Source organism: Sus scrofa, chromosome 1 (assembly GCF_000003025.6).
Source record: "Sus scrofa isolate TJ Tabasco breed Duroc chromosome 1, Sscrofa11.1, whole genome shotgun sequence".
Taxonomy (NCBI): Eukaryota; Metazoa; Chordata; class Mammalia; order Artiodactyla; family Suidae; genus Sus; species Sus scrofa.
The window spans coordinates 148,854,260-148,867,505 of NC_010443.5; the positions used below are offsets into that span (position 1 = coordinate 148,854,260).

A 13,246-nucleotide genomic window follows, 5' to 3' on the forward strand; every position below is an offset into this window, starting at 1 on the left:
GTTAAGTTGTCAATTTGGGATCTTTCTTCTTTTTTGAGAAAGGCCTGGATTGCTATAAATTTCCCTCTGAGCACTGCTTTCGCAGCATCCCATAGATTTTGAGAGGTTGTGTCTTCATTATCATTTGTTTCGAGGTAGTTTTTAATTTCCTTCTTGATTTCCTCATTGACCCATTGGTTTTTTAGTAGCATGTTGTTTAGTCTCCATGGAGTAGGTTTTTTCTCTTTCCTTTTCCCATGGTTGATTTCTAATTTCATGGCATTGTGGTCAGAGAAGATACTTGAGATAATTTCTATGCTCCTAAATTTATTGAGATTCGCTTTATGTCCCAATATGTGGTCGATTCTTGAGAATGTTCCATGAGCATTTGAGAAGAATGTGTATTCTGATTTTTTTGGATGTAGTGTCCTGAAGATATCAATTAAGTCTAACTTTTCTATTGTTTCCTTTAGGATCTCTGTTGCTTTATTGGTTTTCTGTCTAGAGGATCTGTCCATTGATGTGAGGGGGGTATTTAGGTCTCCTACTATGATTGTATTCTCATCAATATCTCCCTTTATGTCTGTTAATATTTGTTGTATGTATCTGGGTGCTCCTATGTTTGGGGCATATATGTTGATGATAGTAACATCCTCTCCTTGGATGGATCCCTTAATCATTAAATAGTGTCCTTCTTTGTCTTTCTTTATGTCTTTTGTTTTAAAGTCTATTTTGTCTGATATGAGCGTTGCAACTCCTGCTTTTCTGTCATGTCTATTGGCATGAAATACTTTTCCCCAGCCTTTCACTTTCAATCTATATGTATCTTTTGTCCTAAGGTGAGTTTCTTGTAGGCAGCATATTGAAGGTTTTTGCCGTTTTATCCACTCAGCCATTCTGTGTCTTTTGATTGGGGCATTCAGTCCATTGACATTTAAGGTGATAATTGATAGATGATTATTTATTGCCATTTGATCCTCGTGTTCCAGTTGATTCTATGGTTCTCCATTCTTCTTTTTTTTTTTTTTTTTTTTGGTTGGATGGTCTCCTGTTATTATCTGCTTGAGTGTATTTTTTTTTTTCATTTTTTGCAAATGCAATATTTGGTTTTGGCTTGTGGTTGCCCTGTTTTTTAAGTATGCTAACCCCTTCCCATAATTGTGTGTTTTAGCCTGATGGTCCTGTAAGTTCAAACACTTCATTATTATATTAAAATTAAGAAGAGAGACATACATACAAACAAAAAGGATTATTTACCTCCTAACATCCCTTGCCCACATTTTATGGTTTTGATGACTCTTTTATTTTTTTCTTTTTAATTTTATTTTGTTTGAAGCATGTTCATGATTAAATCTGTATGCTGGCTTATTTGAGTGACTGCTCTCTGATTGTATCTTCCTCAGTCCTAGTTCTTCCTCTTCTTCTTCTTCTTCTTTTTTTTTTTTTTCTTTTCTTTTTTCTTCCCTTTCCTTCCTTTCTTTTTGGTTTAGAGAAGCCCTTTCAATATTTCCTTTAACCTGGGTTTTGTGTTGCTGTATTCTTTAAGTTTTTGTTTGTTGGGAAAAATTTTTATTTCCCCTTCTATTTTAAATGATATTCTTGCTGGATAAAGTATTCTAGGTTGCATATTTTTTCCTTTGAGCACTTTAAATATCTCTTGCCATTCCCTCCTGGCCTGTAGTGTTTCTGTAGAGAAATCAGCTGATATTCTTATGGGGGTTCCCTTGTAGGTAACATTCTGTTTTTCTCTTGCTGCCTTGAGGATCCTCTCTTTATCACTAACTTTTGCCATTTTTATTATGATGTGTCTTGGTGTGGGTCTGTTTGGGTTCAGTTTGTTTGGGGCCCTCTGTGCTTCTTGTATCTTGAATCCAGTATCCTTTAGATTTGGGAAGTTTCCAGCGATAATTTCTTCAAATATATTTTCCATTCCTTTATCTTTTTCTACTCCTTCTGGAATTCCTATTATGCGTAGATTGGCCCGTTTTATATTATCCCATAGGTCTCTTATATTGCTTTCCAGTTTTTTGATTCGGTTTTCTGTCTGTTGACCAGATTGAGTGATTTCCATTATTCTATCTTCCATATCACTGATTCGTTCTTCTGCATTATTCATTCTGGGAACTGGGCCATTTTTTTTAGAGTTCTCTTATTTTAAAAGCAAATGAAAATATTTTAAGGTTGCAGAAGAATTTTGAGCACCGGGATGCAACAGATGCCACTTCTCAGGAGTTCCAGGGCCTGCCAGCCAGGAGGGGAGGCGGTACAGAGCCAGGGGCCAGGTGGGGAGATTGGGAAGGAAAAGCAAATCCTTCTCATTTGATTTTTTGGAATGTGGCTCTGGAAGAGCTGCCTAACCTGACTCAGTGCTGGTTTTCTGGGAGCCCTTTTGCTGGGTGTTGTAATAACTAATCACAGTAGCTATTGTAATGTGACAGATACCGCGTCAATGAAGACTGAATTATAAATCTTTTGTAATGATCAGTTATCTGAGATCTGCCCTCTGAAGATCATAAGCAATCTTTTGCGGCAAGTCCTAGCAATGCATTCCTCATGCACACACGCTTTGGAAATTAAAACAACTGTAATTTTCCCCCAAGTGGGATAGAATAATCAGACTTAGTTCTGCCTTTCTTGCTTAGGCAACAATTTGTCCATTGTTAGAGTCCACTTGGATGTTTAAAGAGTCTACCTTTTTAGTAAGTGGCTTATTCTTTCTCCCCTTTCATTTCCAGGACTCTTTAGCCCCTAAATTTCAAATATATTTACAGTAAGGAAAGGGCAGAGACACTTGACCTTGAGCCAAATTAAAGAAGGCTCTTCCTTCTTAGGAAGAATCTTTTCTTCCAGGTAATAATCATTTGCTTTAGGGTTGGAACTCTAGGAAAACAGAGTCTGCATTGACGCTGGAGTCAAGCCAGGCAAATCTGTTTGTCTTTGGCCACTCTTTACTTTTTTTTTTTTTTTTAAACCTTTTCTCAAACAGGTTCACAATTGGAGGCATTTGCACTATTTTTTAAAGAAATCTTTTTGATGATAATTTTTAAATATTTGATCACGGAAGATAAAAATAAGGTAATGAAGAATCAGGAGTAAATAAAAGGATAAGCAGTATCACATAGCACATAAATTAAAATGGTCTCTTCAGTTAAATGTAAGTACATAGCACACACTGTCCACTTTGATCAGCAGATTCTTTGGATTCTGACTTCTTGGCACCCATTTCTTGGTGATGCTCTACTGACAAAATGAAGCCAAAGTACTCCTTGTGCCCAGTGCAGACTACAGCCCCATGGACAGGCATCCTGGGTCATCTCTTTATCCCCAAGACCTAGATGCACATGCTTGCATGAGGTAAACTCTGACAGATTGGGCTGATCGGGCAGTAAAAGATGGTGAAAGGGCAGAGACAAACCCAAGATACATCTTCAGGCCGAAATATAGTGCTTGGCGTGAAATGGGAATAAAGGTTAGACCTTCAGCCACAGTCTGCACCTCACTCATCCCAACCTTTATAGAAAACAAATAAATGTAGCTCCCTACTGGGTCCCAGACAACTGAGTGGGAAATCATCAAGGCTTCTTGACACAGAGAGTGTTTGGCAGATGGACTTTGATTTCTTTTTTTTTTTTTTTTTCCTTCTTTTGGCTGTGCCCACAACACACAAAAGCTCCCAGGGATCAAACCCTTGCCACAGGAGTGATGACACCAGGTCCTTAACTGCTAGGCTGCCAGGGAACTCCAGGGGACAGATTTCTATGTACATGAGGAGCAGCAGGGGCCCAGAAGGACAGGGCCCTGGGTTGGCTGGTGACTACACCCAAACTTCCAAGTCACCCTCTCAAACTTCAGGGCCTCATCAGACTCTTCTTTTCATCTCTTTTCTGTCTCTGACCCTGACTTCCTTCACTCAAAGACAAACTCAGAAAAAATAATGACAAAAAAAGAGGCAAACTCAGAGACAGACTCGGAGGCCACAGCAGGCACCTCCGCTCCCACCCTTCCCCTGGTTCCTGATCTGCTTTGCCGTCGTCACTGGCAGGGTTGATTCAGCTCTTCCTGGGGGCTGATTTCCGGGGGAAGGAGGAACAGGGCTATATGGGAGAGTGTGGTCTTCTGGGTCCCAGATCCTGTGAACATAACCTGTCTGCCTATTGTTCAGGGGAATTTGTGCCTGTCACCTTCCTGCTCAGGGGACACCCAAAAGGGCAGATCTCAAGAAGAAATTTCTATTTATTTATTTTTCTTTTCTTTTTATGGCTGCACCTGAGGCATATGGAAACCCTCAGGCTAGGGGTCTAATCGGAGCTACAACTGCCAGCCTACACCACAGCCACAGCAACACAGGATCCCAGCGGTGTCTGTAACCTACCCCACAGCTCATGGCAACGCCAGATCCTTAATCCACTGAGTGGGGCCAGGGATGCAACCCGCATCCTCACAGACACTATGTTGAGTTCTTAACCCAGTGAGCTACAGTGGAAACTGCCTAGAAGAAATTTTTAAAAAGAGAGGAGTTCTCTATGGCTCATTGGGCTAAGGATCCGGCGTTGTCACTATTATGGCTCTGGTTACTGCTGTGGTGAGGGTTCCTTGCCCGGGAATGTCCACGTGCCCAAGACATAGCCAAAATAAATAAATATTTGACAATAAAAAGAGAGAGAAAAGGAAACCATGCATGTTGCTGCGTCCTTACTATTTAGGAAGCTCAAGGTATGTGACCTCTTTACGACTGTTTGTATTTTATGTTCATGTGTAATTTTTATTTTAGTCTTATTTATGTGCTTTTATTTCTTTCTATTTTACTTTTGTATCATTCTCAGCACAGCCATGTCATACTGTATGACTGAAATAACCAACATTCACATATGCCCTTTTGAATGATAGCTTTGGCCCCTAAAGACTCACACAGGCCTCTTGCCTGGGCCTCAGAGTCACTAGAAAGGTCATCAGATCTGGCCATTGAAACTGAGCCCCTGACCACTGCTGTGACCATTGCAGCCAAGTGGCTGCTCTCAACCAGCTCTGGAAGCAGCTCCAGGATGCGCCTTCCACAGCCCAGTTGCATTAAAGGCTAAGGGACGCCAAAGGTTACGGCATCATTCAGCAGAGCTTTGAGGTGGACGTCTGTCCTTGGGGTCATGAATGAACCAAAACAAATTTGGGGTCAACTCGGGGGCATCCAGAGGACACAGGCCTGGGGCTGGCAGAGCAGGCACACTGTGCATGTCTGTTCTGGTGTGTGCGCGGCTGCTATGCTCAGAGAGAGCTGGGGGAAAGTTGGCCCCCAAATAATAGAGGATAATTAGAAATTCTTGCCTCATGTAGCCACAGTTTCAGCATCTAATAATTATTGTTTAAATGCAAATACTGGTCCCCAGGACTCCCTATGCATTTGAATCAATCTCTTAAAAACAATGGCTGCCTCCAGCTGAAAAACAATTTCTCAACAGCTGGAGAACATTTGCAGAAGGCTAGTCTTAAAGAACAGAGTGAGGGAGAAAGACAGAGTTAGACACAAAAGTAATCCTCAGCCTCTGTTGTCTAAAGAAGCCTGAACTCTTCAGATGGTTGTTACTGATTTCTTTACCTACAACCCTGGCTACTGCTATGCCATAGGGAAACTAGCAAGTTAAGTCAGAATAGCATTTTGTGTTGTTGGCACTGTTAATCAAAAATTACCCTACCTTTTATTTATTCAAAAAAAGAGGTCTTTTGGAGTTTCCATCGTGACTCAGAGGGAAGAATCTGACTAGTATCCCTGAGAACACAGGTTCAATCCCTGGCCTCACTCAGTAGGTTAAGGATCCAACATTGCTGTGAGCTGCAGTGTAGGTTGCAGACATGGCTCGGATCTGGTGTTGCTGTGGCTGTGGTGGAGGCCAGCAGCTATAGCTCCAATTTGACCCCTACCCTTGGACTCTCCATATGCCCAGATTGGGGCCCTAAAAAGACAAAAAAAAAAAGTTTAAAAAAATCTTTTTTTAATATTAGCATCTTCTTTCTGAGATTTAAGGATGAAAAATTAAGGTTAGAACATCAAGAAAGAATATGGGAAGTATAAGCAAATCTTGAGCATAATATTTAGCATGAATAGACCCGGAAAAAACTCTAATTCAAAAAGATATATGCACCCCAATGTTCATAGTGGTACTATTCACAACAACCAAACCATGGAAGCCACCTAAACGCCTATCAACAGAGGAATGGATAAAGAAGGTGTAGTACATATACACAATGGAATACTATTCAGCCATAAAAAGGAATGAAATAATGCCATTTTCAGCAATGTGGATGGACCTAGAGATTATCATACTAAGTGATGAAACCCAAAGACAAATATCTATGATATTGCTTACATGCGGAATCTAAAAAAAATGATAAATTGAACTTATTTACAAAAACAGAAATAGACACACATAGAAAATAAACTTGTGGTTATTGAAAAGGAAGGGGGAAGGGATAAAGTAAGAGTTTGGGATTAACATATACACACTACTATATGTAAAATAAATAACCAACAAGGACCTATTGTATAGCACAGGGAACTATACTCAGTATCTTGTAATAATCTATAAGGGAAGAGAATCTGAAAAGAAAACACACACACACACACACATGCTAAATGTTTTACGTCCAAAAAACATAACACTGTAAATCAAGCATACTTCAATTTTTAAACAATATCTATTGTGGACAAGTTAGGAGAACCTCTTTGCTGTGCTAAACTGAAACACCTGTGTTAAGGTGGTTATGTGGAAGGCGTGGTCTCAGAGCAGGGTGGGCAGGGAGGCAGAGGGGGGAGGCAGAGGGCCACTGCAGCCAGCCTGTCCCTTGTGTAATTAACCTGAAACCATTTATGTTTGTGCCCAGAACCCCCAAACTAATTCTAACCAAGTCCCAGATTTTTAAGTCAAATACCTATGACTCACATCTTAATCTTTCTTATTTGTCACAATCATTTAAATTCAGGTTCAATGCAAGATATGGACTCATATTACAGTCACAATAATAATGATGCCCATGGTACAAATAGCTAGCACTTTATAACACTCGCTACCTAACAGATACAGTTTTAGATGCTTCAACTCATTTAGTCCTCATAAACCTTGATGTTTAAATACTGCTACTGCCCCCACTCCACAGACAGAACCCTGAGCTGCCCGGAGGTGACATAACTTGCTCAAGTTTTCTGGGACTGGAAGTGGTGGCGCCAGCAGCCTGGGCTTCTGACTCCAGGAACTGTGGTCTGTAATGAATGCTTTCTGCAGATACTATACTTTTTGGGGATACTAAAATTACACTCAAGTGCTTTGTTCCTTGGCTGAATCAGTGATCACACACCCCAACGAGATAACCCATTGGGAATCTACAGGGCAAGTTAGCAAATTATCGCAGGGTACAGTTTACCTGTGACCAGTCAAGGGGACTTAAGATTGTATTGCTTAGGTTTAACCGAATTTGTACTCACCGAAAGGGGCAGGTGGCTTGAGAAAGATTTGTACACAGAATATGGGACTTGAAGATAGTCCTAATAAGGTATAGACTAGCTACAAGAAAACAGGAGTGACCCTTCCCTGCTCAGCCAAATCACAAAACACAAACAGTGGAAATTTGACCCATCCTCCATTGTTAATGATGAACTCACCTTCAGTTCACGTTGTACATTGAAATCTAGTTAATGATGGTAGAAAACCATTATAATTAATGCTATGTCTTACAGCTAAGCCTCCAGAGCATGAATGCAGATCTCTAGAAGATGAAAGCAAAAATATTTGTGTACAATTAATAAATGAGATAAAAAATAAATAACAAAAATATTTTATTTGACCCACACATGATCACCTTAGTTTCTATGTTATGTGTGCTTTATAATGCAATTTATAATATTAATATGCATACCATTTTATGAAATGGTAAATGTGCATCTAGAGAAAGAGGTGCTCAAAAACTTTCACTGATAGGATTATGTAACCCAAAAAGTTGGGATTGGAGCACAGAGCCTGGGTCTAGTCCACCCCATGGGGCTACTCTCAGGTAACCATGGTAACCCTAATCCTAGCCAAGCCTCTGGCAGAAGCTTAGCAACCCAACCCAGAGACTCAGGACAAGGTGGATGGGCAGGCAGCTGTGCCCCCAGGCCAGCTCGCCGGGCCCCCATGCCACCAAGGGGCACGCGTGCGTGTGGTGAAGTTGCAGGTCCTTTGAGATGTCAGATTACACTGCACATCGATAGAGTGCTCAGGGTATAATGAAATCTGAGTAATTACCTCCCTGAGTTGATCCTATTAGCAACAGAACCAAAAGCTAAACAATTGACTAAGAAATGGTCTGAGGTCACACAATTTTCAACATGGAGCGTTCAAAATCAGGTTTGCAGAGCAAGCTGTCATACTTCCAAAACTATCAAGAGAGAAAAATTATGTGCTTTTTTATACAAGGAAATAAAATCCTAGAAAGGTAACAGAACTGCACGTAAGAACATAATCATGTTCAGATACTGAAAGGCGTATATTTGGATAATATTCTATGGAGAAAACATTCTAGAAGGGCGACGGGAGAAGCAACTTCCAATACCCAGACACATACACCATACAACACTCACCCAAATGGATTTTCCTTTCTAAAATACATGATTTTGCATGGTTGATGTTTTCCTTTCACTCTATTCAAAATGAGACGTGTCAAGTAGCAGAATTTCCAGGTTGTCGCTGCAAAGGACTTGAATAATGCTTTGTGTCTCTCAAAAATGTGGTCAGGTAGGTATTTCATCCTGAAGATTTAAAGCTATTTCACTGGCTTTGCATTTTGTATTTTATAAATCATTAACAGGAACAAAGTAAGAACCCAAACAGAAATACCCATTTCATAAGTGTGAAGACAGTTAACCTTTAAACAGATGGGTAATCCCAGACAGCTCTGTAAAATTAATAGAGCCTAAACCTGAGGTCTCGGAGCTGCAGAATACATCTTTGGAGAGCATGTTTTTGAGATCATCATAAATCAACTTTTTTTTTTTCCACTGGTCCCTAATGCCTACCCCAGCTCCTAGAAGTGCCAGGTTATGAATATGTATATCATGGCACCAACCGATCCCCTGCTCTGCTATCAAAGGTTCTGTGTGTGTTTCCTCTGCTGTCCCGTCATCTTCCAGTTCACACGGAGGGAGAGCCAGCATGCTGGCGGGATTGCATGTGAGGTGGCAGTGGAGCGGGTGCCCTTAGGATTTTCAAGTGTGGCTTCCTTGGGCAAAGCATTTCTATTTTTATTTGTAAACCTTTGCTTATCAAATCAGAGGTGTGATGGAGGGTTGTTTTGTTTTCAAGACACTGGGTTTCTACTTGGCCAAAGGAGTTCAGATCTCAAAAGAGGCCTGGAGTGTGACAAGCACAGCTCGGACCAGGCAGAGCCTGCCGCGTGAGTGGCTCTCCCCCGGACGGCCACCTCCACTCTTGCACGGGGGCAGATGCGCCAGTCTGCAGGGGGTCTATACACGCAGAAAGGGGAAAAGGACTGCCAGCCTTGTCAACGCTACCGTTTTCAGCTCCTTAAGTGGGTATTTGGAGGCCTTTCCTAAAAGACCTGGATCTGCTTTAAATGTGGCTACAAATCCAGCAAGAATGTGGATTTAAATGGAATTAAAGCCAAGAGTATGATCTTATTGAGTGCCAGCCGCGGCTATGCCAGTCCCGGAGACTCTTTCACTGGTGATCAGAAAGACATTGGCTGAGGAATACACATGAAATTAGGCCAGGTCACCTGTCCCTTGCCTGGGTACCTCACAGGCCACTGCTCATTACGAGGCTAAGGTAGAAGCACATAGAGCTACACGTACGGAGTAACAGCAGACACATACTGGCCACTTTGTTATCCTAACGTCCAGAAGAATTTGCACCCTGTCCCCTGCACGGCAAAAAAAAATGAAGGTCAGGGGACTGGGGTCTTAGTGGGAAGAGTTAAATCTGAGAGTAGAGAAACCTGCTGAAGGTACCAGCCTTTGCTCTTTGCATGCAATTTCCACCCAAGAATATTTTCGCCCTTCCACAGAGGAGGAGGAGTCCATGATGGGCATTTTTTCAGTTATTTCCCACCAGGGGAGTTAATTTGGCAGCACTGCAGCAAACAGGCAGGACATTCTAAAGCCTGAAGGGTTCAGTGGAGTCTGAGCAGAATACAGATTGAGAGAGGACGAGGGTCAGGACGGACCATGGCCCAGGGTGTCCACTCGCATGGAAATCTCGCTGCACTAGGTACGCCTGATGGACAGACAGATTGTGCTTCCCAGCAACGCGCCAGTGTCTTCGGTGGTACCTTCTCCTGGTGAGTTCCAGCATCACATTAGCATAAAGCCCATAAAATTGTGGCCCTGTATCTTCTTTATTATTTTTTATAGAGATATAATTATTGAAGGGAGGCTGTTAGCTCTTTTATGGACTTAAGGGCCTACCTGCCTCTGACATCCCCACCCTCTCCGAGATTCTCCATCATCGTGCTGCTCTGCTGGCAAAAGAAGAGAGAAAACGAGGTGTGTGAACACAGAGGAAAGGAGGGAGCCACAGTGACCCACAGGTGTGTGTACGCGACCTCAGGGAACGGCTCCATGACGGGCGGCCACAGCCCACCCGCCACTTCCCCCTGAAAGCAGGGCTTTCAGAACGCTTGTTACAACCCCAGGAGTTCTGAGTCATAAAAATCATAAAGAGTAACGTCCCATGTCTGGAAACAGAAACGATTTCTACAAGAATTGATGGATTCCGTGTAATTAATCTGCACGTCAGGACTTTTCCTCCTGTGCTAATTATTGAAACCCAGGGCAACACATCCACTCAATTTCAGTCCCAAATAAACACCCCCACCCCATTCCTTATTTAAGGATGGAGCAAACTCACCCGATGAAAAGTTAGGAGGCAAATTTCACTCAGAGAATATGATTCTTTCCCTCCTTTTCTTGCTCTCTCCCTTCTTAAAGAGATCATCCTTGGAGACAGTTCAATTTTCCGTGGCCCAAAGGATTACCCAGGGCCTCGACCAGGACTTCCTACTGTGGGGGGAGCAACTCAGCCATATTCATGTCAGAAACCTCTCTAATCAAGCACATCGTATTTAACAGGTTATTTCCAGCCTTATGATGCTTCCCAAATGCTTTACCATTGAAATTTTCACTATCAGCTCACTGAGCAAAAAAGTACAAAATCTGTATGTTTGTGTCTGAACTGCTGATAGAAGCCACCTTGGCATATGACACCCCAGGAACCATCATCATTGCTAACAGTCATGGAGCCACCTGAGTGGTGGACCATTTGCGGTAAAGGCAGCTCTCTCCTCCCATCAGTGACACACGCAGTCCGCGAATTAACAAGAAATGGAGGCTGATCTGAATGGTGGAGACAAAAGGCAGATCTAGGCAGCTGGGGAACTCTGTGTGTTCAACACAAAACTTATCTAAAGGTGCTACACACACGCTCCCCCAAGGCTGGTTCACCCAGACTTTTGGCACAAAGACCACAGTGGAGGTAATGCAATTTCATATCATCTGAATTCGAGCATCAGAAGGACAAAGGGAAGTTTTTAAAACCACAATGTGGCTGTTTGTTGTTTGTTTCTCTCTCCCACAGCACTGACCGGTTCTTCAAGGCTTCCATTCATCTGGGCTCAGTGAGAGACTTCCTCTGAATCCCAATCTGAGTGGAGCAGGAAAGACCCAGGGCCTCACCAGAAACCAGTGGATGCCACAGCTGTAGGGTCCAGTTAAAGTAAATGATCAAAAAACAGTCTTGATCATTATACAACTACAGATGTGATAAATTCATTTGAGTAATAAAAAAAAAAAAAAAAAAGGTCTTGAAACAAAAATGAAAGTCCAGCCTCTTGGGATTTCTTGATAAGCATCGCTCACAGACTGAGTTCTTGGTTGTCCTGTTTCACACCTGCCTTGGTGCTGGCACACCTGGTGTTAGGTACACCGGCTCCTACATCAGTCTCACTGTCCTCTCTAGAGGCAGGTCAGCTGCAATAACGGCTCAGTCGCCACGCCTGGTGGTCCTCACACCTCATCTCTCCTCCTTCCTACCAGCCCTGTGTCCACTGTCTGACGGGCAGACTGTCCGTCAGGGAAGTGAGCCTTACTCTCACTCCCAGCGTGAACGTTACCTGGTCCAAGCTGAGTGATGGATTTGGTCATATGGGCGTGAAGTATAATTCGGGCCAATAGGACAGAGGAAAGGAGAGGAACAGAAAACCTTCCTCATTCTTAACAAAAGACAGGCAACCCTCCCTGTGATGTGATAACAAGAGGCAGGAATGGCAGGCTCCAAGATGGAAAGAATCTGTGTGCAAACCTGGAGTCAGGCTGCGTCCAGACTTTGTGAAACATGCAGCTCTATCTCCCAAGTGCCGCAGACACGGTCTGACTTAGCCTCCTAACTCCAATTATCCCTGCACCAGGAAGCCCTGGTGCTTGAGGGGCTTCAAGGTGCTTGAAGAGTCAGGTTGAAGATGGCAACACAGGCACTCCACCAGAGCCTGGCCTCGCCAAGGGAGCCAGGCTGTCCACTGTCATGTGGCCAGTCCAGAGAATCCACCTTCTCCTTAGTGCTGCCCCCATGCCTACCCAGGCTGCTTAGCAGCCTCTAAAATCACCAGCATAAATGATTACGAGTGAAGGGAAATAGTTCTAAAGACAACCGAGGAATTACATCAGTTCCATTATGCTACCTCGAACGTAATATTCAGTAATAAAGTTCTGAATTCCATTACTGAGTCACTGAATAATATGGTTACTGTTAAACAAAATTTTATTGTCTGCATGTTTGTTCCATAAAATAAATATATATTTTATCTAATCCAAATTGCATCCGACTGTTATAATTTGTGAGAGGTGTTGAAGGGCTTTTCTCGCCGTTATTTTTAATGTGCTTTCCTAGATAATGAACTAGGGCCTAGAATCAGGGAAATTAGAGATTGAAAGCTGGTGGGTCAGCCCGGGCGACTGGCTGCCAGACTGGGATCTGCAGGACCTCCACCCGCAGGACAACTCCAGGGGAAGCAGGGGTGGGGGAGGGGAGATTTTAATTGGCCATCTTTGTTTTGATAGCTTCAAGTTGGAGAGTATGCCTCTCCTAAAGAAATGTTGATTTTGCAACCCTTCCCCAACAAAGTGAAGATCCTGTCCTCTTTTTCTTTGGGGGTGAAGGGCAATAATCATAAAATTTTACTGCTCTGGGCCAGCCAGCTGTGAATAGATAATTTACTACAAATTAGAATGAAA

The 13,246-nt window shown here is 42.6% G+C and overlaps 1 long non-coding RNA gene across 3 annotated transcripts in view; it reads right to left on the bottom strand.

The window, feature by feature from the left end:
* Window positions 1–10,457, bottom strand: part of LOC106509048 — a 41,061-nt gene extending 30,604 nt beyond the window's left edge. The window contains exons 1-2 of one of the 3 annotated variants that reach the window (XR_002345842.1): window positions 8,585–10,455; window positions 7,628–7,731 (exon numbers count right to left, since the gene is read on the bottom strand). This is a non-coding gene — a long non-coding RNA (uncharacterized LOC106509048). Of the gene's footprint in view, window positions 1–7,627; window positions 7,732–8,584 lie in introns of all 3 variants that reach the window. The other 2 variants (XR_002345844.1, XR_002345843.1) reach the window with 2 other exon arrangements.